Below are 25,540 nucleotides of genomic sequence, written 5' to 3'. Positions count from 1 at the left end.
CAAGTTTAAAAAGAGTCTTAAATCTTAGAAATCAACAGTTGTCTCTTGATTGCACAAAGTACCTGGTTTGTGTAAAAAATAACATGCACGGAGACCACAGAGGAGGAGGTGCATGGAAAAATATGGTGTGCATCGGATTTTACGACACGGCACAGGAAATGCGTTGTTTCTTTCCACGCTGCAACGGTCTTGTGTCGTTTCTCGGTGCCCAGTCCTGGTTCCTCACTGCAATGCAGTGATCTTTTTGACACCCATGGATGATGCAGAGAAAACCTGGGTGCGCTGGATGAAGTCACAGGCATTGCGTGGATCCGATGTGGCAAGTTTTCAGTCGCACGGCAGGCGCTGCGTCAATTTTCCACTGGGGGGAATTTGTCTGCGTCGTTCCAGTTCGGCTGTCCGTCGAACCCAGTTTATATACCCAAAAATGGCTTTGAAGTGGGGGAAACTCCAAAGAGTGGTTTTGAAGTGCACAAGATTTCCTCTCAGTACAGGTCTGTCTGCCAGGGTCCCAGTAGAAGGTTTGGCAGTCCATTGTGTGAGGAAAGGCCACTAGTCTTTGGAATGTACATGTCAGGCCTTCCACCCTTCCAGCCTAGGAAGACCCATTCATTATGCAGATGAGTGCAGGTGTGACTGAGTGTCACATGTTTGTGGTCATCTGGGTGAAATGCACAAGGAAGCTGTCAAGCAGCCCATCCCAGTTGTCGTTTGGAGACAGGCTAGAAGGCCCCAGTGGATTTTAAGTGCAGAGAAATGCTCACTTTCTAAAAGTGGCATTTCTAAAATAGAAATATATAATCCAACCTCACTAATACGCAGGATTTTCTATTACCATTCTGGTCATACTAAATATGACCTGGTTCTGATCAGAATCTACCACTTAAACAGTCTATGAGGGTAGACCTAATGATAGCCCATGAAAGGAGCAGGCCTCACAGTAGTGGAAAACGAATTTAGGAGTTTTCCACTACCAGGGCATATAAAACACGCATGTACATGTCCTGCCTTTTACCTACATAGCACCCTGCCCTATAGGTTACCTAGGGCCTACCTTAGGGTGACATATGTAGAAAAAGGGGAGTTTAGGGCTTGCAAGTACTTTTAAATTCCAAGTCGAAGTGAGAGTGAAACTGCACACACAGGCCTTGCAATGGCAGGCCTGAGGCATGAATAGGGGGCTACGTATGTGGGTGGCACAATCAGTGCTGTAGGCCCAATAGTAGCATTTAAATTATAGGCCCTAGGCACATGTAGTGCACTTTACTAGGGACTTATAATTACATTAAAATATGCCATTTGGGTATGAGCAAGTGTTACCATGTTTTGAGGGAGTGAGTACATGTACTTTAGCACTGGTTAGCAGTGGTAAAGTATCCAGAGTCCTAAAACAAAAATGAGGAAAAGAAGAGGAGGAAGGCAAAATGTTTTGGGGGTGACCCTTCAGAGAGGCCATTTCCACCAAGTGTAAATTTACCACACGGTTACATATACATGTCTCTACTCCCTGAAACAAGGGGATGCGTCGGTAAAAACATCAAATATGGCCATAAAGTTACTATTTGTAGTAATTTTGACTGTATTTGATTTTCTGTACACTTGGTGGAGACCTTCACAATGAGACTGAGAGATTCATATGGTAAATTATAGGGAAAAGCTACAAAGGTTACTTTACAAAAATACAAACATTTTTATGTTAAATATTAATGGCAATGTTATATAGTATATTAAACGTAGAAACAATATAAAAATGTTACATCACTAACCTATTTTTAAATAATACATTTAGTTATTTGGTATTTCGTTTTCTGAAGTTTAAATTTTAAAGAAATCCACTTACAGTGCACAGTTTCATGTTTGTATCATGTATTAAAGTTATTAAAACTGATTATAGAACTAGTAGTCAAATTATTTTATTAAATAATATGTTATTTTTATTTATTTTTAAATTAAAATTTCTAATAAACTAAATTGCTAATAAGCTAAATTAAAATTGCTAATAAACTAACTTAATCATGTTTGATTTATAGACAGTTTTTAACATTAACTGCCATTTATTTATATTTTTAAACAGTTTAAATAATTTCATTTATTTAACATTAGTTCCTAGAGGTTTTTATTTTCAGTATCTGCTTCTTTTATTTTCTTTGGCAAGGTGCAGTACTAATGGCTGCCATGTGTGGTGCTGGACTTACTACAGCTCCCAACTATGGCATATTTACACATGTTTTGGTACTGTTTGGCTGTAGTAACTAATAAGGGAGTTCTGTGAATAGTTTTGTGAAAACTAATGAATTTAGTTTTTTGTAGATGGGTGTTTTCCCACCCTAAACCCCTCCCTAACCCTTTCTAACCCCCTTCTTACACCCCACTTAACCCCTCGCCTTTAGATGTAAGTATTGCACAGTTTCCAGTCACTCCACTCTGGCCTTCACACATTTACTGCTGTAACATACACTTGCATGTACAAAGATCTCTGCAGTCATGGTGGAGATCTCAACACTGAGAAGATAAGAGAAGGTGACGAGCAGCTGTCTGCACATAGGTGTCAAATAGTATTTTGCAGTAACGTAGTAGTACTATTGTAGGATTATTAAACTATGAAATGCAGTTTGTGAATAGGCCCCTTAAAGACTTCCGACAGGTCTGCATTTTTGTTTCACTGAAGTGACTACGGCCTCAACGCAAGGATAGAGATTGCAGTCTGCCATTCTATGTTGATATGGTGGACCAATCGTCACTTTTGCTGTTCTCCAACCACAGCCTGCACTCCCACATCGCACACCTGCAAAATGGCAAGCTACTCTGGGAGTAGTATCTCAGCTTCTGGTTGCACATTTCCCGTCCAAGACTGCCATGATGCACGTTGGGAGTCTACGTCGAGATTTTAAAGATTTTTCCTTCTCTGTGGGTTTTCTCCACAGCAGAGAAGGCCGTAGTTTCACAACCAGAATAATTGCCATTCTTGACTTCTAAGTTGGAAGTGGGGTTCAAGAGGTGGATGATCGGGAAATCTGCCAACTTTATTAGAAGCCCTTAAAAGTCCTTTAATTGAAGTTCAGAATTCCTTTAAATGGTCACCATACTCCGCGGTGAATTGTGAGATCCTTTATACAGAGGGTGGGCAGTACCTTATTTCTAGTAATACTTGTCCACATAATTATTCACACCATCAACATGGAGGCTGTAATTTGATGTAAACATGCCCAAAGCCTATCACTGCTGCATGTTTTCAACCCATCTCTAATGCAATGTTACCATATTGCATCAATTTAATTTTCGTATTACAGTAAAGTAACTGTATTACAGCTAGATTGTAAAATGTGCACGTTTTGCAGGTATTGCAGGATATCCAGCATTATACTCTTCTGCTTGCCTTCCATGAACCACCCATTAAGTGCAATAAACTCTAACCTAAAGTAAGCTAATTTTTCCAAGACATATTTCCAAATTTTAATGGAAAGAACTGTGCATTCTTCAGAGCACAATTTGCAGCAAAAATGTTTGTCAATTATCACTTGACCCAGAGAGTACTCCAGAGTGTTATGGTTGGTGTGTTGGCGTTAGAGACATGGATCACCAGTTTCAGTGTTCGCTTCAGTGATCCTGTTTCCCTCTGCCTGCTGATCGTTTGTAAAAACACAGCAGAAGGCACATTTTAGCTGTATGGCGAACCATTTGGACAGTTAATTAAATGCATATTTTCCCTGAGCAATGTGAGCTATGTTCAGTTTTTGTCAGCACATTGATGTGATTTCTGCTCGGTTCTCGGTTTGATAGTTTTTTTTTATTTGGCAGTAGGAACTGTATAATCTCGAAAATCAGGCTGGTTTTCGTATACATCTTTTTAGGTTAGAGTCAGGAAAAGTAAATGTACTTGAAAATTAAAAAAGAGTAGCTTGTTGATTGCCCAGAGTAAAGGAATTTGAACGTAATCAAGCAAAGTATGACTAGTGGTAGTAGAATCATCGGGGCATATTTATACTCTGTTTGCGCCGAATTTGCATGATTTTAGTACGCAAATTCAGCGCAAAATTAACTTCATATTTATATTTTGACGCTAGACCTGTTTAGCATCAAAATATTGGAGTTTGCACCACTTTTTTGATGCGTGAACCCACCTTGCATCAATGAGATGAGAAAGGGGCCCCCTGTATGGCACTGGGTGCAATGGCCATGCCCAGGGGACATTTGTCACCTGTGCTGGCCATTAGGGTTGTGGGCATGACTCATGTCATTGATAAGATAGGAGTCATGTTTTGGGATGGTTGTGCACCTGGAAATGACGCAAGCCTGGTTAGTGGTGTTTTTTGGCCGCTAACCAGTGTAACGTCATTATTTGATGCAGAACCTCCTATTGCCATACCATAAACCCCACCTGGCTGGCATCATTTTGTTGATGCTAGCCCAAGCTTAGCGCTGGCTTGCGCCATTCCATAAATATGGCCCCTGGAATGGTGCAAGCTGGCATTAAACTCTTGGTGCAAAACTGTGTTACCGCAGTTTTGCAACAAAAAGTTTAAATATGCCACATTATATTATCCATTTGATGATAAAAAAAAACAAAATCACGGCTAACACTGTGACTTGTACTCGAAAAAGGACAAGTGGCCCAAGCCACAAAGAAAACTGTAAATCTGCAGATTTCCAATGTTCTGGAATTCACAAACATTCCCAGAAATAGGCATTGAAAGCTATGCCAGGTGTAAGTGTTCTTGCACATTCCCCAGTAGATCATGTGGGATTCTATTCTGGCAATGCAGAGTTTACTAAATACATTAATATTAAATGCTTACATATCTTCTTTGGACATGTTGATTGGCCCACTTCAGCTTCGACTTGTACACCTAACCAGCTGTAACCCCAATTCTGTTATGGCTCAAGAATATTCTGAGAGTTTGGTAAACTGTTTAAAGCAATGTATGCTTATCATAGCAGTGTTGGAGAGCACCAAGGGACCGAGTCACAAGCATATGTACTCGTGTATATTTACTACTAAACCTAAATGCAAAGACTACACATTTTTGCCTTTCCTAATTTTCTAGTATAGATTTTCATCTCAGTGTAGACTTACATTTCGATAAAACTTAAAATCGAAAGATGGAACCTTGTACTAAAGAATTTGCAAGTGCACACATTTCAACATTTTAGAAGAAAAAGTGGGAGATTTTGAAAAAATCAGGAGTATGAACTTTCCTAATTTACATCTATTGAAGCAAAAGGCAATTTCAGATGAGAGACAGTCAAAATAAAGCAAATCTTTGCTTAAAAACAGGGAATCGACCACCTGAATCTGGTCTATTCAGGGCAGCTCCTCCATAAGGGTGAAGGAGCGTTACGACCCCACCAACAGAGGCAGCAGCAAAATGTTTAAAAGAAACAGAAAATAAACTATGCTTATTATCCTTTTCTTTGAAAGGGGTGGGGCTATGGGGATGACATACACTGAGGGGGGGGGGTGCACAGCAGTCCCCCTCACTGTGCATGTATGTTTGGCCGGCTGTCTTGGGCCAGCCAAACACACATGTGCACAGGGCTCTCAGTCCACCTGGAAGCACCCTGGCTGGGTGCTCCTAGACAGTCCTGACACTGCTTTGAACAGCGTCAGGATTGGCCGTAGGGCATGCTGGGTCCTGTGCCTGCAGCATCTGGACGAAGGAGAGGGGCGGCTTGGCTCAGCACGGGAGCAGAGGTACGTTTTTTTAATTTTATTTTATTATTAATTCCCCATGTGCCCTCGACCCGGGCGCTGCCCCGCCTACCCCCAGGAATCCCTATGAGTCAGGTCTGGGTCTATTGGCACTGATGCAAGAGTAAAGAGTAACTATACATGTTACAAAATGCATTTAGGAATCTGGTGCCACCTCTCTTAAACGTCACTCAAAAAAACAGAGACTATGGTTTTGACAAAACCCCTTCTACCTGGAGAGCAACTGTTCTTACTTCTCTTTGACAAGTCTCTACACTTCAGAATCCCCTTTAGGCTGTACCTAAAGACATTAAGGAGATGCAGTTTGACAATTTGGTCTGCTATTTCAAAACTTGTCCTAAGAATTTTGAATAACAACGGCCCCTGGTGAACCCTAAATGACGTCCATGGCTTGTGTTTCAGCTTCTACGTGTCATTCTGGAAAAACACAGATTCTGGGGAATGATAACCCCCACCGCAGCCCCTTCTGATGAGACTGAATAGTGTAGTGCAATGTAACTTTCCTCTGCTTGTGTTTGAGAATGCAGTACAGATGACAAGAGCAGCAGTTTCAATGGTCACCAGTGAAACGAGTACACACATATAATGTAAGTAACTGCACAGTGGAAAAACATTTCCGCAAATTAGAGGCGTGATGTCACATTATTTGACTGTGAAAACAACAGAAACCTATCCAGCAGCTCATTCTTGGAAAGCCACGTATCATTTCCTTATCTAAAAACATTATCAAGTAACATTAAACAATATGATATTGGCAGCGGAGCAGCAAGGAGTGAAAGGGTCATAACAAAAGCACGGAAAAAAGATTTCCAGCGCCGTGGCAGGTGTAGTAAAGATGCACTCGCCCCCTTGCACTCCTGGGTCCTGGTGCGACTATACCTGTTGCACCCCTAATAGCAATACCCCTGGTTAATTTTAAGCACAAGGTGACACACATGATTAAATGTGACGCTCAAATGATCCTCATCATATAATCTGGAAGTCATCAATGCAGCACTTATACTATTAATCAATGATTCATTCGGAAAGGCTTATCTAAGAGGAAGTGGTAGTGGAAGATTTTCCATGATGCCTGAAAGACTACAGCTGCCCAAAAGTGATCCATCGTCAGAAGATCTCGACATTTTTGCACAATAATATGTTACGGTCAAATCGGCTGTGCAAGTAATTTGAACGTCAAAGGATCTCTTCATTGCTGGATTAGGAAATATCCCTTCTCGTGCACGTGGTGGAAAATGAGAAGATTCCAAAGCAATGGGCAGCTTAAGACAGCTCTTGTATGTATAGCAGCTGTCACTTGTGGATCTGCCTCATCAGTATTAGAACACGTACAATTATCCCTGTTCACTAGCACAGTTACTTCAAAATAACACTAAAACACGGTTCTACAGCCTCTCCAACCAATACTATTGTTTGGTAAAAAAAAGAGCCTGTTACAGAGAGTGAATATCATTTAAAAACGTCAAAAGAGACGGATAACTTCCTGTACCATTTCTACACTGTTCCACTTGTAATTTTACTTTATGAATCAATTTTACATCAAAATAAAACGTGTTCAACACTTGATTACAGGATATGCCAATACCGACAATTTATTATTGAATATCTCCTCTGTGAAAATGGGGAGTTATTTTTCATCATCCAACTTTGAATCAGAGCAAAAGAGAGAGACATAAAGGGTCAAAGAAAGGAGAAGATAAAGATAGGAAAACATTGACAAATGGAGAAAGCAGGAGTGAAAAAGAAAGAAGAGTGACATAAAAAGAAGGCAGTGTAGAGTGGTGCGAAAGGGGCCTGAGGTGGAATCGAGCACTGGCAATAGCAGAATTCCACCATGCTTTTAAAAACTTCAGGTATTGGTAATTATTTTTGTATAGATTAATCTTTCTGGAAACTACAGATATTCTCACCTAGTACAGCACATAAATACCGTTGTTAGGTTTAAAAAAACTTTGTAATGCTTTTCATTGTTGCCATTGACTCTGGAATGGTAGGACTAGGTTTATGCCAGCTGAAACATCCAGGTGGAAAAATACAATTTGGCATCATATTTTTAATATAATTGATCAACCTGAGGCCGCATCATGATACTATTTTCTGTCCTACACCAAAGTTGCAGGGGTCTTTGTTCTTCTCTTTGGCCTTTTTAGCTTATATAAACTTGAACAATCTCCGAGTTATCGAATGTTTTACTGCTCTGTCAGCAAAGCATGCACTAACTCAGACATTTATCAAGTTAACAATGGGGTGGGTGTAACTGGCATAATTCCGTGTAACGTACTCATGAGGGATTACCAAAGAATTCCACAAGATTACTCTTCATTTACACAAGAAAAGCAATGCGAGGATGAATTTTGCGCTGAGAAATAGTGCTGAATGCAACAGAAAATAAATAGCAAATGCAAGCAACTGCTCGCACTCGCTAAATGAGGTCTTGGAGTGGGATTTTTTTTTATCAAACTACTGCCTGCATTTTGCACTATTTTCTTAGAGCAAAATGCACTCTTGCATGCAAAATAGACGTGAGGATGCATTTTGCGCTACGGAATAGCATAAAATGCAACAGGACATGAATAGTGAAGGTGAGCAGCGGCTTGCACTGCTGTTCGGGTAGGATTTTTCACCAATTTACTATTGGCATTTAGCATTATTTTCTTAGGGCAAATTGTACCCATGCATCCAAAATGGATGTGAGGATGTGCTTCTCAGTAAGAAACAGTGCTAAATGCAACAGAACATGAATAGCCAGCATGACCAGCTGATAACGCTACCTAAATGTGCTCTTGCAGTAGGATTTTTCTCCTAAACATATTCGTAATTATGCGAGCAGGTTTAATCTCATAATTATCTGTAATTCTCGGTCAAAGAGTACCACAATTACCAAAATTATTCCAGCTAATTACTCTGCTGTAAATACAATTCTGCCCAGGCTTAGTTAATATATGAGCTGAACATGTCACAAAGAGGCCACATACCCCTTCTTCGATGATGCAGCACAAAAAGCTGCATCACAATATGGCCCCAGAAGTTGTTGACATGACGTTAAATAGAATAACCCTACGAAAACGTTGTCAGTGGGCAATGAACACTATCACAATTCAGTACAACTTCATATTATACAGTGTTTACAGAAGAGTACTGTTTTGACAAATTAATGTTATGTAAACGTCTGGTGGTGACAAAATGGTTTTGAGGCTTGGTATCTGTAGGGCACTTAAGTCTGGATGTTGTTCATCAAAAAACTATCCCTTGATGAGATTGAATGTACTTGAAAGTACTTATGGAGGAGAACCTTTTGAGACATTCTGATCTTTTCCACCTTCTAATGTTTCTTGAAAAAAACTCTATGGGTGATCAAAGTGCTCAAGGACGTCTAACGTTAACCCAGTTCCATGGTACTGTCCCTTTCACCATTCATCTGCCTTCCAAATTTGAAGTGCAGTTGCATATTACGAGTTTCTGCACTGGAGCTTACCAATGCAGAGTTGGCCTTCAGATAGAACAGAGTAAGTCTATACATTATTGCAAATTGAATTCAGAATCCCTCCACAAGCACATTACCCGGTACTGAGTAGTTTTCTGCATCCTTCATACAGTATTTCTGGATTGATTTTATTGTTGCTTAACATGACTGCATCTTGAAGAACTCTCAGAAATGAAATATTATAAATCATGCCTAGGGTAACTCCATAGATACTTTTCATGAGAATGTTTTCCCCTGTCCATCTGGTACCTATGTACTACTTACTTGAGACATGTCTCAGTTTCTATTCAGTGACCTGTTAATTTTCTGTTAAATTCCCTTCTGGTGTGTCCCCACTGGGAATTTCTACTTTCTAATATAAAAACTGATTCAAGAACTAATTAAAACATCAGAGGGCATTTTAAGGTAAAATTGCCTTGATCTTGCAATGCCTTTTATAACAATTGTATGTAACTAGCATCTTGCAGTAGGAGTAGCTCTGAAGCAGCATTGAACCTCCACTACCGGGCCTAATATTGGATATAAACAAATACCTGTGTCCTCTGCACATCCTTTCCAGAAAAAAACTGTACAAAGCTCCATCTCTCAAAAATGAATACGATGAACAGGTGGGATAGTGTTTTACTTGTATTTACAGGAATAGACTTCAAAAAACCACATGACGAATGCTCACCCTCATTGCCTTAGAGATAAATCTGATTTCCTGCTTCAAATCTCATTGAAATGCAAAACTAGACATTATTCCAGGAATTTTCCTTCTACTCCAATAAAGGTAAAAAAAAGTTCCATGCAAAACATTGAGGACTTTTAGCATGTCATAATACTTGCGCTATGATGCACTGATGATCTTTTGAGCAATTGATTTCATCACATAATCATAGTGACATTATTGTGTTGGAAACAAAAACTCAATGTACTACAAATGATTAACACCATAACCAGATTTTGTGCATTGTAACCAATGTACAATAGTGCATTGTTCCTGTAGCAGTTATCAAACTCATAAAGTTCTTATCATTTAGCATTATTTGCATTTTTCTCCCAGAAATGTCCAGCATCCAACTCAATTGATTACAAAGAACTCAGAGGCAGAGCTAGGAGCAGACCAAGATGGCCACTCCTTGCTGAATCTCCACTAGCCAGTGATGCAGTAAGGGGAGCTGTACGGCACGTGTGGTAGAGAGATTGTACCACAGATGTAGTCCCAGAAGGCAGGGGTCTATTGTGGGTGCTGTAGGTCTCGTGGCCATTAGGTGGAGGTGGGTAAGAGAAGATGCTGGAATGTCTCAATCCCAGGCTCAACTGCAGACCCAGGAGAGACACAAACACTTGGCCTTTTACTTTGCTCTGCTCTGCATCCCCGGCCCAATTGACATGTGTGGGGGTGATCCAGCCACAACCATACACCAAACTCCCTCTGGAGTGGACACCAATATCACAGATTGTGGTTTGAATCCTTGTAGATATCTCTGTGAATCTGGTGAAGTGTGGTGTGGTTGATCTTGCAGTGCCTGTTGAAAGGATTCATGCACCTTCCTAAGACCTTTGTCCGTTGCCTTCTCATCAGATCCTCTGATGATGTTGACGGGGACACTATGATTGATGTACAGTGTCTACTACAGCTGCTGGAATGCCAGAGTTAGAGTTGAAAGCATTACCCTGTGTTGCTGAGACTGTGTTCCCCATTCATTTATTGCCAGTGATGGCCAGTGGGAACATTGGACCTGTGAGGCATGGTGCTGAGTGTGAGATTCAGTTAGTTCCTTTTTGAGTACCTGTGCAAGATGGCTTGTAATACTGAGCAATTGCCCAACTCAAGAGGTCATCCCCAAGACTACAGACTACCTCTGCTATCGATGGAGCAAATGTGAGTGAGAATAGCAGGGATATGGACACGGGTTCCAGGTATCACTGCATTCAAAACATACTCTTTAAGTGTTGTTCTACTAAGAGAACTACATGACGTCATGCACTAAACATTCTGTATGCCAGCTTCTGATCGTAGAGGCAGTGGGACACTTAAAGTACTTCAAAGCCAGATACTCTGAAACCACCAGTCCCAGCAATGTACACAATACTCAAAGAAAGACGACTTGGCTCCACATGGTCCACCATGGACTCTTAAATGACAGTTTTGGCATTAGAGGTGAAATCAGGACATTTCACTGTTCCAGCTTTGGATGGATAAGGTGGACATGAGGGTGTATGATGTGGAATTTCATTATGAGAAACTCTTTATCTGGGGAGAAATATTGAGTATTTATGACACAAGGTCACAACCCTGAAGTACAGGGCAAGGTGAGACAATTTCTGCATCTATGGTGTGTAATGAAATTCTTAGCAAGAGGAGGTAATGGGCTTTTTGATGTATAGAATCCCACTACTCCGGAGTCTGGAATTCCAGGAACCCTTAGAATTCTAGCAAGCTCATCAGATCAAAGTATGCATCAAGTTGCAAAATGAGAATCCACATCCAATCATAGCTGTTAGACTTGGCATCCTTGGCGTGGTCTCCCCTAACTTTTTGCCTCTGTTTCCCAGGTTGTTGACGTATGCTGGAATCTGTTTTTGCTGATTTTTGTTACTCTGGGCACTTTACCACTGCTATCCAGAGCTAAAGTGCAAATGCTCCTATGTAAAATGTATGTGTAATTGACTTTTCGTGATTGGCATATTTGACTTATTAGTAAGTCCCTAGTACAGTGCTCTAGAGGTGCCCAGGGCATGTAAATCAAATGCTACTAGTGGGCCTGCAGCACTGGTTGTGCGACCCACTTTAGTAGCCCTTAGAACATGGTTCAAACCTGCCACTGCAGTGTCTGTGTGTGCAGTTGTAAGCTGCCATTTCGACTTAGCAAGTGTAACCACTTGCCAGGCCTAAACCTTCCCTTTTTATACATGTAGGACACCCCTAAGGTAGGCCCTACGCAGACCCATGGTCAGGGTGCAGTGTATGTTAAAGGTGGGACATGTACTTATGTGTTTTACATGTCCTGACAGTGAAATACTGCCAACTTCAGTTTTCACTGTTGCAAGGCCTATCTCTCTCATAGGCTAACATGGGGCTGCCTTTAAATATCCATAAATATCAGATTCCCTTTGGGAGCAGATAGACATGTGGAGTTTGGGGTCTCTGAACTCACTATTTAAAAATAAATCTTTTAGTGAAGTTGGTTTTTAGATTGTGTGTTTGAAAATGCCACTTTTAGAAAGTAGGCATTTTCTTGCTTAGACCATTCTGTGACTCTGCCTGTTTGTGGATTCCCTCTCTAGGTCAGTTTGACAGTTGGTCTGTTTGCACCTCTCTCTAGACAGTGACACAAAGGGAGCTGGGGTGTAGCCTGCATATCCTGATGAGCCATCTGTGCTAGGAGGGAGGGGGGGAGTGGTCACTTACACCTGAAAGGGCTGTGCCTGCCCTCACACAAAGCAGTCTCCAACCCCCTGGTATGTGTCTGGGGCTTGGTCTGGGCAAGGCAGGATCTTACAAACAAGAGAGACTTACCTTTGAAGTATGCCTACTTCAAAGGCAGAAAGGGGTATAAGAAGAGCCCCCATAACCCCTGAAAACTAGATCACTTCTGGAATCAAGAGGAACCTATGCCAAGGAAAAGAGCTGAGGAGAAATGATGCCCCTGCCTGTGCTTTGTTGGGCTATCCTGCAGTTGTTGCATCTCCCTGTGAAAGGGGGCAAAGACTGGACTTTGTTGTGCATTCCTGCTTGAGAAGAATCTCTAAGGGTTTGAACTGAGCTTGCCTCCTGTTGTCGAAGTCTCAGGGCCATCAAAGGCTTCCTCTGCCAGCACCTGGACTCTCTGCTGAGTCTCCTGCCCTGCTAAGTGGTGCCCTATCCAGTTCCTGGGCCCTTGAAAGGTGAAGCTGCAGACAAAGACTGAAAATACACACAGACCACCGTGCTGGAGAATTTTTCAACACACCTTCTGTGATGTGGTTGATAAACGAAGTGCCACCAGCTTTGCGGCTGAAATAAATGTTCCATCTGCATCGCGGTTGGAAGATTGAACACGGCTGGAGAAACAATGTGCAACACCCGCTAATGGAGGCTGATAAAGATGCAAGCCTCACGCAGCGCGGTTTTGTGATACTATGCAACCGGATTTTCAATGCAACATCGCTGGGCGTGGAAAAACAACGCAAAGCCTGCCCGAACTCGAGGTGCCCGTCCAGAATGACGCATCACTCTCTTGCAGGAGAGAAGAAATGACACACGCCGACCTCGAGTGAGAAATCGACGCATCACTGGCCTTTTCCGAGACACACTCACCCGTGCACTATTATTTTGACGCTACCCAGGTAATTTTGTATGCTAACCACATTCTCACTGTTTTTCTAAATGATTTAAGACTCTCTTGCTTTTTAAACTCAGAACTTGACTGGTGTATGTTGTATTTTGTTGTTTCGGTCCTGTTTTGTTTAGATAAATATTACCTATTTTTCTGAATCTGTGTTGTGTCATTTTGTAGTGTCTCCACTGAATTACTGTGTGTGTTGGTACAAATACTTTACACATTGCTTCTGAAGTTAAGCCTGCCTGCTTGTGCCAAGCTACCAAGGGGCTGAGCAGGGGTTAACTGAGGGTGATTCTCCTTTACCCTGACTAGAGTGAGGGTCCTTGCTTGGAAAGTGGGTAACCTGACTGCCAACCAAAGACCCCATTTCTAACAATAGCATACTTACTACATCATTAACATACTACAGCGATCCATCTTGCTGTGCAATGGAACAAAGGGCCATTTTCTTATGAAGGTTATTAGACACCAATGTTAAGCACAAAATGTTCTTCATTCTTTGACCCTGATTGAGACAGTGGTATCTCATATATGGCCTGTTGTGTCTAGCATGCATTATTATGAATCTGGTTGTCAAGACAAAGGAACTTCTGGATCTCAGAGATGTTAATCTTTCATTGACTGCCTTGATAACTCAGAAATTGATACAGCTGACTGTTAGCCTTGATCCATTGATCTCAAATACATCAAAAACAACTCTGCACCTTGGAGTCACTACAGAAACCCTTGGAATCTTCAGAAAATGTCATGATTGTCTAAGGCAATTTTGAAAGGGCTGGTATTTATCAGGTTGTTGAGGCACTCCATGGGGCAAATTAGATCCCACTCACTGATGTATTCTGCTGCTAAAGCTAATGGTGCTGGAGGTGAGACCTAACCACTAACGTAATACTGACTTCTGGCAAACAGATTGTATATGAAAGTAGTGGCTTTCAAGTACCCCTGAGAGAAGAAACTACTCAGGGATCATGTACATTCCTACTTGGAAGATAATAGAGGTTCTTTAACCACTTATTAATGAGTGCTCTGGGCCCCGGTGATATGTCCTTGAGAGGGAGCTTATATAAGATGCTAGAGACGACAGTCAGGGATCATGATAGATGTTATGTAGCTAATCCAACTTTGATTATACAGATAAAAATAGTGATAGCCAAATTATAGCTGAGCAAGTTCTTTACAGATGTTTCTGAGAGCTGCTTGCTCAGACTGTGGTGCCAGCAGTATGAACGGAAAGAGGAGGCTGGGTGACTCAAGGCAGCCCAACTGCATCAGAGAGAATCACAGCTTGCTAGGTGGTGATGATCTATTGATCTCTTCTCCTCAAATTAGTGGATCACTTTGCTTCATACTTTACCTCTCAGTAACTCAGAACACAAGGCCACAACTGATCAAATTGATGCCTTCCTTAGACCTGGGCAACCCAGGCCACCTTCCCACTTTCTTGGATGAGGGTCTGGAGCACTTTGAGGGAGACATTATAGAGAAGATGCATCCAATGCCATCTCTGCCTTACCAATGTATAAATCAGCAATGGAATGTGGGCTCTCTAGAAACTGGAAAGACCCTACTGGCAACCATGTTACACCTGGTGTTCACAGAAGCAGAGACTTCACACTCCTAAAGAGGTCTAGCCAATAAAGTTACCATTATTCTCTTAAGGAAAATAAAGATCCACTGGAGTGTGACAGTTATTGAAAGTTCTCCTTGATCAATGTTGTACTAAAAATCATGGCCAAGATTCTGGTAACTGGCCTATGCAAGTAATCCCCTAACTAATACATATGTCATGGTTTTGAACCTGGTTTTTCCTCCTGTAATCATCTACGTACCCTGTCACAAATCCTTTGTGGCAGATGAGAGGTGATCCTAAGGATGGTGTGGCCCTTTCATTGAAGCAAACAAAGGTTTTTGATTGAGTAGAATGGTCATATCTTTTTCAACAGACAGCAGACACATGTTGGCAGTTTACAGTTCTTAATTCAGTTGCAAGCTAGTAGAACTAACACAGCCTGAGGTGCTGGCTGCCCCTGAATCCAGTGTACTACCAGCTGCTCTGCCCCCTCGGGTTTTCTAACTTCCTCCCTCTCCCAATCGGAAAAAGTGTCTGTGGATCATTCAGAAGACATGTCTTGCTTATAGTGGCTTGATAATTCACACTTTTGGCATGATTCAACAGACAGTCCCTGCAAGGTAGAAGTTGATGACTGTCTATCCCACTCTTCTTTGCACAGAATAGGTGATATCTCAAGTCATTCATGTGATGAACTGAAGATTTTGGTGCATACAGCAAGCACGAGCGTTGCACCAATTTGTCCATTAGGTCTTCAGAGAGATCCTATTTTGTCTACGAGTTGCGAAAATGTTTCCTGTGTATGTCTGTTGGCAGACAGGATTTTGAATGCACTTACTTTTCCTCTTCCCGCAAATGTGCTTATGTGTCACATCCGGTAAACGTTTGGAGACCTATCATAACTTGGCAAACATTTTCACCAAGAGTTGAAGCTATTTTCCTAATGTCAAGGACTGACATGTGTATTTTAGTATCACATTTCAGAAACAATTTAGCAATGATTCTGTCATGGAATCTCAACCACATAATAAACACATTGTTGTCACCTGAGCTCATCATTACTGCCTCATAACCCTCTTTAGCAGCATGTGCCGCATGGAGCAACAAACATCCATCTGCTTCTTAATGTTTACTGTTGAGGTACAATTTCGTGGTTCCCTTCAGATGTGGTTTTGTAACATTTATCTTCACAGTGCATGAACAGTGTTTTATTTTAAAGTTTTACGAAATACTTTAGTTTCCTCCATTCCTTAACAAGAAATTCAATGAGAGTTGTTTATCCCTTACATGGCTTAGGGATTTCCTTCATTGTCTGACACTCTGAGAAGGTGAGATGGTCTGTAACTGGTTCTTCCCCCATGATTGTCCTTTTGTTGCTCCTAATAGAAGTCTCATTGTACATATCAAACACAACATCAATTCTTTGACTCCTATCTCAATCCTGCAAAGCCATAGACAAGACAGACCTTTCTGCGTTACTAAAGCCCATGGTAAAGGTCTTAAGGGACGAGAGAGTATATCCGCCATTTCAAGGTTCTGATTATGTGCTGTCACAATGATTTGATCAAATAGTGCTTTATGTGCTTTCATGATGATTGTCCTGCCATTGCTGTTCACTGCCCTCTTCTTGGACATGTTAGGGAAGGTTTTTAGTTTGTTCATTTTCATTGGATCATGAAACTTCTTAAAAGATGCATTATTCTCAAGTCGCTCAAGTTTGAAGTCTGAATAGCACTGTTCACCTATTTCATGTGCTTTCATTATGTCAGATACTATGGTGGTCATTATGAATTTGGTGGTTACCTGACCACCGTTGTTGCGGTGGCGGTTGGGCCACCACGAGGCCGAGGTGAAGACCGCCATATAATGACCACGGCGGTGAACCAACCCAAACCCAGCCACATCACCGCCACTACCTCCAGTGCGGTCCGACAGCCAACGACAGCGGTTGCCATCCCCAGGCTGGCAGAAAGCATTTCCCTGCCCTCCATACTATAAGTCAGCAGACCGCCATGATTTCCGGGCAGACCGACCGCCACAAAAAGCCTGGCGGAACTGAGCAGTATATAAGGTAACACTCGCCTCTAGGGACACAGACGAGTCTGCGGCTGACATGGAACCAGAACGGGAAGTCTTCCCAATGCTCTACCACGCAATCCAAGTACAGGAACAGCAATGAAGACGACAATCATGAGTACAGCCGTCTAGCACACAGGGGAGGGAAGGGGAGAGTTACACACTCACACCATACACACACCCACCACGGTCTGTGATGCACATATACACTTGTACAGTAACACGCATCCCGATCCACACACACAGCCACAAACACATAGGCACACACAACCCACGGACAGGCACAACCAAAACTCACACACCCCTCTCAACACACACAGCACACACATAGCATACACATGGATAAAAAACGGCTCAGAAATAACATAAGCTCACAAAATAAAAGGCCGAACAAATCACTGAAATCAACACCAACTTCATAAGTTTGCCAGATGTATTATAAGGTGAGAAGGATATGTATGTATAATAAAACTATTTACAAGAATGGGCCATTGGCCATTGGCCAGTCCAACAAGTGCAATATGCACACATGGGCAGGATGCTTCCCCAATTTGACTCCTGAGAGCCTAATGGCCTCCACTGGGCAGGGACATAAATGTGGCAGACAGGCACTTCAGGGGGCAGGGAGTGGGGGTGGTAGCGGTGTTGTAATTTAATAGCGATTAGATTAAGCATTAGCAGAAGACATCTTGTATTTAGCAACTATTGGGAACATTTGGCGGAATCCATTTTGTATTCATGGCAGCCATTTTCTCTGCCATGTGCTCACCATGTGGCCCGTCCTACCTTTCTGTTAACTACTCTTGAAAATCTGTCTAGTGACAAGTTATATTTAGCATCTCCCACTTTCGCACATGCCCAGTAAGATCTGCAGCTGTTAAGAATCAGTAACAGACAGTAATGTGTCAACTAGTCCTTGAAACTGTTAGCCCCTCCTACCTGTCGACTGTGCATTTCCATATGACCTTACATGTATGTAAGTCTTGCTTCTATAATTGTACCACCTTCTTTTAGCCCCTGCGTGGATATAAAAGGACCATGCTCTCTTAGTTCAGTGTGCTACTTCAAACATTACCGAAGGGTGCTGTTTGAACTGTAGTAATAAACTTTGTCTTTTATTTCAGTTTCTGTGCCAACTTCTTCCCATATGGTCTGAGGACTTTGTGCAGAGAAGGACGAACCCCTTGCACTAGTAGGCGTTGCTGAGGCTTACTTCAACAAATTGGCGCCCGAACAAGGACTCATCGGCGACGGATTCGTCGCAACGAAGGATTGGGATCTTGCTGTGGACGATCAATGCTTGAGGAGACCCGAGTCTTGGCAACCACAGCGTTTTTCCCTTCTTTCTGATTTGACCATCCAGGTGGCGCTGGTCCTCGACTGAGATCCTTTTTGTTTATTCGTCATGCAGTGACCATTTGGTCAATTTTAGAACTTAGCAGTTGGAACCTGGACACCCTGTGATTGGTAAGAGCCGTTTTACGGCACTTGCTGCAGGTATTGATGCATTTGTTTGGTAATGAAGTTTAGCACTTTTTACTGTGTTTTGGGTGACTAGTCAATTTGTGTCCTTTGAATTGATATATAAATTGCAATTTATATAGGCAGGTAATGAGGAGAATTTTCTCCAATTTAATTTTGATTTGAACAGCACCTTAAGTGCTACTTTGATTATAATATTGCATATTCTGCACTATTTTTGGCATGCCTGTTTTTAGCGCACTTCGTAGGATATGTTGCTTTTGTAATGGTACCAATTTGAGACTGGAAGAATCGCAACCGGCACCCCCAGAGGGGACGCCTAGTAGAGATATGTATGTTAAACATGGTCTTTCTTCTATAATGTACAGCACATTATGGAATAAATACACTTGTGCGGATCCTGATTTACGTTGGCCTATGCATGGGTCATTTGATTTGCGAAAGATTGAGTATGTGGAACAATGTATGTGTAAGCAAAGGTCTAGGCAAGATATGTTCGACTGTGTACGAATGCGGGAGAAAGAAGTCCGTGGACGAGTGAAGCGTGAGCAAGCCTTGCTTAAGAAAGAGCAGCGGAAGAATGTATATGTGAAAGCATTGGAAATGAGAAAGAAAGAAATAAATGACTTAAAGGAGCTAGAAGAGAAAGAACGTAAATTACAGGTAACTGGCCAAAACACTGTTAGGCAACCTCTCTATCCTATCCTTAATAAACCACACAATGATTTTTTGTTACTAGATCGCCCTCCACCTCCGTATGTCGTTCCTTCTGCCCCTCATGAGTTAGCTAAGGTCTCCGGTTTGGAGCAACAGAAGATACAAGACAGTCGCTCTATGTTGCCTGCTGACCGTGCGTCTGAGCTTAGATCTATTGCTTGTAAAACAATTCGTAGCGTTGTCTCTGCTTCTGAACTTTTAGACAACATGAAAGGGTGGACGGAAAAGGAGCAGCTATATTTTACTGAGGCATTTGGCACAGAAGTTATTGAACTATATCGGAAATATTCTGATGAGTTAGAGCCCGATGATGTAGCAGCAAATGCGTGATGGTCTTTTTGTTTTCTCCCAGGTGGCTTATGCAATCAGGTGTTGGGTGAAATTATGTGTTGTGGCAGTCCGTTTGCAAGAGGAGAAAAGGGCAGTGGACGTATTTGCACGGACATCTCAGACCGGCGGGGTGCAAGCTTCCATCTTCGGAACAGATAAGACTATGATAGTTCACGCGAAATCAATGCGGGAGGCTGCGCCTTTGTATGTTCCTCCTAAAGGATTGGGTACAAGTGATGATAAAACTTCTGTTGATGCTAAGGGTTATTTTATTTATAATTGGGTGTATACTCCTTGGAATAGGGCAGATGTAATGGCACTTAAAACAGCATTACCTGACCCACGGAAAAATCCAGCCGCCTTTTATGAGGAAGTTGAGGGAGCAATTAGTTTTTGTACTATGTCTTTGGCTGACATTGATTTATTTTTCAGATTGATATTATCACCAGATATGTGGAGAACTGTTCGTAAAGTTGATGATCGTGTCGTTTTTGGGGCGTCATGGAAAGAATTAGAACAGATGGACGGGGATAGGGAACCTGCGAAAAAGCCATATCAGTTGATTCTAGATCTTCCCGCAGCCATATTAGTTAAGTTAAAAACGATTATTCCCCCTAAAAAGATAGATTGGACTGTTTTAGCGTCTTGTAAGCAAAAGGCAGATGAATCGGTCTCAGATTTCTTTACACGCTTTGAAGAAGCATTTCATGATTTTAGCGGCCAGTTATTGTCAGATGATACGGGCAGACATTTGTTTGTCGATGAATATGTCGCAAATCTGTTACCAGGAATAGCTAGTCGTCTAAAAGCTAGTGAAAGTTCATGTACTACCTCTATTCCGGTTTCTCTTTTGACTATGGCTCAGTATTATGAACATCAGGAATTAGAAGCAAAAGGTATCGAAAAAAAGATGAAAGAATTAAAGACGAAGGTTATGTTGGCTCAAGCTTATGGCCCGCCTGTGAGAGGTAGTGATAGAGGTGGACGTGGATCTTATGGTTCTTCTTACACTCGTTCGAATTTGTCTGTTGATCGGTGTGCGTATTGTAAGAAATTTGGGCATTGGGCTGCCGATTGTCCAGCACTACTTGTTCAGCAGTGTTCACGTGGTCGGGGACAAATGAGAAATCACTCAGGATATTCAGGGCCTAGAAGAAGCATGAATGATCATGCTAGGGTTGATGCTAATGTACGAGGGCAGGATGGGTTTAACACTTTTGATAGACGGAACCAATAACAGATGTCTAACTATGTGCAGCCTGATTTCCAGGATTCTGCTTATGCATAGGATTGCCTAGGATGTGGTAAGGAATCAGTTGAAGTTCCAGTAGATCAGAGGGGTCCCTATGTTACAGCACTTGTTTTGGGTTCTATTGATCAGTTTCTGGTTGATACAGGAGCTACTTGTAGCGCCTTGTCTAAACAATTGATTCCAAGGGCTCCCCTGTCTGGCTTAACCATTACATCGATAGGTTTCGATGGAACACCTTCCCCTAGCCCATTGTCACAACCACTTGCATTCCATGTTGAGAAATTTACTGCTCCATGTCCATTTTTGCTTTCTCCAAATACACCAGACAATATTGTAGGTCTTGATATGCTCAAGTATTTCAGGGCTACAATACGATGCTCTCCTGAAGGGGTGCATGTTATTTTAAATGATAATCATCCTGTGATGGAAAGAGTTTGTCTTGTTAAAGAGGATATTGCATTAGATTCACTCCCTAGTACTTTGTGGGCTACTTCAGATACTGATGTGGGACAAATGATTATTCCACCGGTACATATTAGTGTCAAGGAGGGAGCTGTATTGCCACGTTTGCCTCAATACAAAATTTCACAGGAGGGCGAAGAAGCACTCACACGAATTGTGCATGATCTTATTGCAGTTGGAGTTGTTGAGGAAGTTCCGTATAATGTTTGTAACAGTCCGACTCTTCCTATTCTGAAAAAGGATACTGATACTAGGATTTACCGATTCATTATTGATTTACGAGAAGTCAATAAGATTGTGGTACCACAATATCCTGTGGTACCTGACATCACAACACTTTTTACTTTGGTTCCCCCGACAGCAACTACATTCTCTGTGATAGACTTGAAGAATGCTTTCTTTTCTATCCCTATTCATCCTGACAGCCGATATTTGTTTGGTTTTACTTTGAATAAACAATCATATAGATTTTGCAGAGTTCCTCAAGGCTATCCTGAGAGTCCTAGTATTTATAGTCAAGCGTTAAAACGACAACTTGATTCTTTTGTTTTGCCTGAAGGTGTGGCTCTCATACAATATGTCGATGATATTTTGTTGGCAGCTGATACCCCTGAGCAATGTGAAAAGTGCACTTTGTCCTTACTTTCTTTTCTTGCTTCACACCATCATAAAGTGTCACGAAAGAAATTGCAATATTGTAGACCAAAGGTAACCTATTTAGGTCACCTTTTGTCTAAGGAGGGCCGTGCACTTACATCAGATCGTATTCAAGCAATTTTAGACACACCAGTACCCTCTACTCAGAAAGATGTTTGTTCATTCCTTGGTCTTACTTCTTTTTGTAGGCAATGGATATTAGGGTTTTCACACATTGTCAAACCTTTGCTAGCACTTTTGACTAAAGATACTTCAATGCCCCTCCCATGGACAGATGAATGTGAGACTGCTTTCCGGCAGCTACGACAAGCCCTTTGTTCAGCACCAGTATTAGGTACTCCAGATTACATGAAGCCTTTTGCACTTTACGTACATGAGAAAGATGGATGCGCATTGTCAGTTTTAGTACAGACACAGGGCGATAAGAAGCGTCCCTGTGCATATTTTTCAGCAGTACTTGATCCTGTCGCTCGAGCGTTGTCTGGGTGTTTTCGTTCAGTTGCCGCAACAGCTGTGTCAATATGTCAGAGTGAAGGGATAGTTTTGTCACATAAGCTGTTGGTGTTAGTACCCCATGCGGTTGATGCTCTTTTAAAATCAAACAAAGACACAACATTTAACTAGCGCTCGCCTGACTGGATATGAACTGACATTGCTGGCTCCTCACATTACACTGAAGAGATGTGCAACACTAAATCCAGCCACTTTGTTGCCATATCCGGTGACTCAGCCTCAGTCACAAGAAACACATGATTTATATTCCTCACTGAAGAACAGACAAAGGGTCGTATTGATTTACAAGATACGCCCCTTCCAGATGTAGACGGGGAATTGTGGGTTGATGGGTCTTGTTTGAAGTTGCCAGACGGTACGACCTCAGCTGCATATGCAATCACCACAATATACACGGTAGTGGACACAGCTCGTATACCACAGAAGTCAGCTCAAGCAGCTGAACTAATAGCTTTGACACGAGCATGTGACCTTAGTACTGACTTATGTGTGAACATTTATACAGACAGCCGCTATGCTTTTGGAGTGGCTCATGATTTTGGTTTGCTTTGGAAGGAGTGAAGCTTTCTCACATCCCACGGGATGCAGATAATGCACGGAGAATTAGTGCATAACCTCTTGACTGCATTGACATATCCAAAGAAACTAGCTATTGTGAAATGTAGTGCACACAAGAAAGTGACCGATAAGATAGGGCAAGGTAATGCCCTTGCGGACCGCGTAGCACGTGAGACTGCGATGCAGCGAAGTACTACTTCTATGTATGTAGTGAAGTCACAAGCTGAACGTTGGCATAATGCTAGACAAGACGTATTAGATATACAGAAATCTGCTTCTGTGAAAGAACGTGAGCAATGGTCTGAAGAAGGAGAATTGGATGATGAGGGCTGTTGGTGGAATAAGCAGATGGATAAATGGAAATTGCCTATAGCTTTTGTACAACCTATGGTTCAGATGGCACATGGGCTGGCACATGTTGGAGCTTCAACAATAACGAAGTTGCTTACGCAAGCTTGGGAGCATCCAGAAATTTCCAGTACAGCTAAGAGAGTAGTACAGTCTTGTTTGAATTGTTTACAATACAATCCTGGAAAAGGGACACGTACTCCTGCGGGAGGGTTTGCTACACCAACTGCACCTTTCGAAGTTCTACAAATGGATTATATTCAGCTTGAACGCTGCAACAATTTCAAGTATGTCTTGGTGGTGGTATGTACCTTCAGTAAATGGATAGAGGTGTACCCCACAAAGGGTAATACTGCCATTACCATACCGAAGGTGCTTTTGAAAGAATTTTTCCCTAGGTTTGGTGTTTGCAGACTTTTATGGAATGATAACGGACCTCATTTTGTTGGGGAAGTTATTAAGTATGTCCTGAAAGGATTAGGGATCAAACAGAAGTTTCATGCGGTTTTCCACCCACAATCAGCAGGGTTGGTGGAAAGGTATAATGCTACTTTGAAGCTGAAGTTAGCGAAGAGACAGGCTTCCCCATCCTTAACTTGACCGGATGCATTACCGTTTGCATTATTGTCTATTAGGTCAGTGCCACACTCTCGAATCGGCCTTACTCCTTACGAAATAGTGTTTGGAATGCCAATGAACATTTGGGGAGTTCCTAAGCCAAATTCTGTATATGATGTACCTTGTGTCCTGATGAATGATTATTTGGCACAGTTAACCGACAATTTGGTTTCTATTCATCAACAGGTTCGAGAAGCACTTCCTGACAGATCTACAGGTGAAGGCCATGAACTCCGACCTGGTGACCAGGTGATGATTACGTCCTTTGAAAGATCAAGCAGCTTGGAACCAAGGTGGCGAGGCCCAGAACAGGTGCTCCTTGCGACAAGGACAGCAGTTTGAGTGACGAACCGAAAGAATTGGGTCCATAGTACTCACTGCAAGAGAGTGCTACCTACCTTGGTGGAACCTGCTGTGCTGACCGATCATCAAGAGATTTTGACTACGGAGAAAGGCCGTGCTATATTACCTGACGAATCTGCGGAGTTCTTCCCGGATCATACGATTTCTGGAGTGTCGCAATATAATTTGAGACCGAGGAAAGACCCCGTAGTGCTGGAGAAAACTGGTTGAGCTACCACCCTGGGTTAGTGAAACGGAGAGCCAATGTGGCAAGGGGGGGGATCAGCCATGCATTAGATTAGTGACACCCGTCTTGGCCCGTGGTGAAGAAATCAGCGGCTGCCCAGGGATAAGAGCTCCAACGATTGTTTTTAATTAATTTCTGAAAGGGTCAATTATCACAGTTGCTAAAATGAATAACAAACTGGTAATTAGTACTATGGGGTTTGTTGTTGTTTTGGTGGTTATAGCAATAATCACCTGGTTTGTTGAAAAGAAGGCTCCTGCTCTTGAGTTTTTTGTTGCCACTACTCCAGTACCAGAGGATCACTATTACTTTACGCTCCCCTATCAGGAGCAGAAGCACCGTCAATCGTACTCCAATAATACTTTCATTCAGATGTTGCATCATACTCAAAATGCTACAAATACTACTAACTGTTGGGTATTTGGAATGATACCTGCGCATCAAAAGAAAGGAGGAACACCTTTCATTCCTCTTCCTTTTTCACACAATGGTTCTTGTCAAGCTTGTTATACGCTTTTGTTTGCATCTGGAAAACGTACAGAGGGCGGACTTCTTTTTCGCCTTATTAAAGTATGCTACCAAGACAAAGATGGGTATCCCCAAGCCAAAGGAACTAAATGGGAATGGGAAGAGTATCAACCGGACAATGTTTCAATACCATGGCCCTCATTCTGACCTTGGCGGGCGGCGGAGGCCGCCCGCCAAAGTCCCGCCGTCAGGTTACCGTTCCGCGGTCGAAAGACCGCGGCGGTAATTCTGACTTTCCCGCTGGGCTGGCGGGCGGTCGCCTTCAGACCGCCAGCCAGCCCAGCGGGAAAGAGGCTTCCACGATGAAGCCGGCTCGGAATCGAGCCGGCGGAGTGG

This window comes from Pleurodeles waltl, chromosome 11 (assembly GCF_031143425.1).
Source record: "Pleurodeles waltl isolate 20211129_DDA chromosome 11, aPleWal1.hap1.20221129, whole genome shotgun sequence".
Classification (NCBI taxonomy): Eukaryota; Metazoa; Chordata; class Amphibia; order Caudata; family Salamandridae; genus Pleurodeles; species Pleurodeles waltl.
This window is presented reverse-complemented; position numbering follows the sequence as displayed.